The sequence below is a fragment of the Schistocerca piceifrons genome, chromosome 2 (assembly GCF_021461385.2).
Source record: "Schistocerca piceifrons isolate TAMUIC-IGC-003096 chromosome 2, iqSchPice1.1, whole genome shotgun sequence".
Lineage (NCBI taxonomy): Eukaryota > Metazoa > Arthropoda > Insecta > Orthoptera > Acrididae > Schistocerca > Schistocerca piceifrons.
Genome location: NC_060139.1, coordinates 748,750,769 through 748,753,413, shown reverse-complemented (window position 1 = coordinate 748,753,413; position 2,645 = coordinate 748,750,769).

The window sequence follows — 2,645 nt, the reverse complement described above, 5'->3', positions numbered from 1 at the left end:
ACTGTAATCCTTCCTCACGTGCATCTTCTCAGGGGTGCGTTCGGCCCCAATTTGATTTTTATGGATGAAAGTGCGTGAGTGTATTGGGCTGCGCCGGTGGAGAAGCTGTTGGGACGAGAGGATATGCGGCGAATGAAATGGCCTGTCGGTTCCTCCGACTTAAATACCATCGAGTACGCGTGTGATGCATTGGGGAGACGGGTTTCAGGACGTCCACGTGCACGAACGACCATCCAACAGTTGTCAACCACCCTTGTGGAGGACTGAAACGCCATATCACAAGAACTTCTTACCAACTCGTGGCGAGCATGGGAACAGGTTGCAGAGCATTCAGGAGCGTCCATTGTAATCATACACAATATTAAGAACCATTATTTAATATCCAGGTAATCTGCGTAATTGCTGTGCCTACAGCGAAATTATTGTCATTGTATAAAAATGCCATTTCTGTACATCTGAGTGCGCATTTCTTTCCGTTACCATCTCTACTGTTCTGCCTGTACTGTACTATACTACAGCAGCTTTTTATGTGTGGTTCAAGTTTCATCAGTTGTGTTGCTTGGTAGTTGACAAGTCATGCGAAAGTTACTTTCGTCCTTAAGTTCTGCGCACCAGTCTATGTTTATTGTTGCCACGGTAAAATCGATGCCAAATTGGCTGCTGTAGTAATTTTGTTTCTTGATGATGATTCGATCGAAACTAGTAGCTTGTAGATGTTTATTTCATCAGCAGCTCCTTCTGGTACACGAGTACTACTTTCCTTAAATATTTACGAAATGTGAGAAGCATCTGTACAAAATATGCTGATGGCCATTAAAAACGCAACAACGTGACCGATAGCAAATACCAAAATTTTGCTTATTGTGTGTGTATTTCCTGACTCAAATCACGTGACGTGACTGAACGCTTCTGCACTATCGAAAGAGCAATAGGAGTGTCCTCTCGTGCGCTAGCTACTCGAGACCGTCTTGAACACATTGCTTCTATATTACATGTAGTATGACTGTCAAGGGATTCCGACCACCTCGAGCAGGAATACCACGTACTGAATGTTTATTGCATGCCGTCTTATAGGTACTGTGGATTTAATCGCCAGTAGTGTATATGTGCCCAGTTGATTTAAAAATCCACGGGTGTTCGAACTAAAAGTCCACATTGCCAAAGCTATATGCCCATTGAAAGTCTCTTTGGGTACCAAAGAACTGGGCCATGTAGGTATGGTACGAATACAATGAAACAGGGGAAACTGCAATATGGCACAATAAAAAGTAGTCTCTTCCACAAACTTCACAATAATTTGGACAGTGCTGATGCATATGTCAGTGTAGATGTAGGTGTGTAGAGAAAGAGTGCTGGTGGTTCGGAGCTCACCCTATGGGCGGCGGCACTGGCAGCTCCTTGTTGAAGCCGGCCTTGGACAGAAGCCAGTAGGTGTGCATCTTGCCCTTGCCCTTGATGTCGGTCTCGCCACGGTACTCCAGCTGGTAGCCGCCGACCTTGTCCAGCTGCTCCTTGGTCGCTTGCGAGAGGTGGATGCGCCACGCCGAACCTGCAGACAAGTGTGGAGATTTGCTGATCTACAGTAATAATAGTGAGCACAAAACAATTCAGTGCAATGTAATTGTACATGAAACCGCATGCAAGACTCCGGTGCTACTGATTCTAGAGCACCAACCGCGCCAGCGTTTTGAGTTGTTCTACGCTTAAGCTTTTCACCTGAATGATCTGCGTCTGCAGAACAACAGTATGGGATTCGTCCACTCTGATGCAAACATTTTGTTCCATAGCCCAAACTTAGTTCACTGGATGAAATATTCGTCAGCCACCCAAAGGAAAGAGCACACTAGTCGGTTTGGAGCCCTGTAGATAATGTAGAAGATGAGGTGCGCATGTGACCCTCCACTGCCAGGGTAAGTAATGACCCTGAAGTTGCGTGTATGTGCCATTTGGTCGTGTCTATGACCACGACGTCCATGAAGTTGTTCTTTTGGTTGGTGTTTCAACACATGCCTGTAAGGCAAGGTGTAACAGTCGCAGTTATGTAATATAACGAAAGAACAGTGGTCGTAAGAAAAGCCTAACCAGTGGGGACTGGAGACGAGTGTCACGCTTCGTCAATGGTAGTCGCGGACACGGGCTTTCCATTGTGTCTACAAGGCATGGGATACCACTCGCAATTATGTACGCCAGCGTAAGAACAATGGTCATAAAAAATTCTAACTGAGGAGTACTTGAGATGAGTGTAACACCTTGCAAGTGGCAGCCACGAACACAGGCTCTCTATCATGTCTCATGTCTACAAGGCATGACGTAACACTCGCTACTACGTAATGCGGCGTAAGAACAGTGGTCTTGAGAAAATACTAACTGATGGAGACTGGAGACAGTCGCGGGCGCAGACTGTCGCCTGTGTCTACAAGACAGGCAGCAGCTACTGGCCGAGCATCAGCTGCAACAGGGAAGTAACTGACTCTGTGGCTTCAGTCTAGAACCGCGCGACCGCTACGGTCGCAGGTTCGAATCCTGCCTCGGGCATGGATGTGTGTGATGTCCTTAGGTTAGTTAGGTTTAAGTGGTTCTAAATTATAGGGGACTGATGACCTCAGATGTTAAGTCCCATAGTGCTCAGAGCCATTTGAACCAGC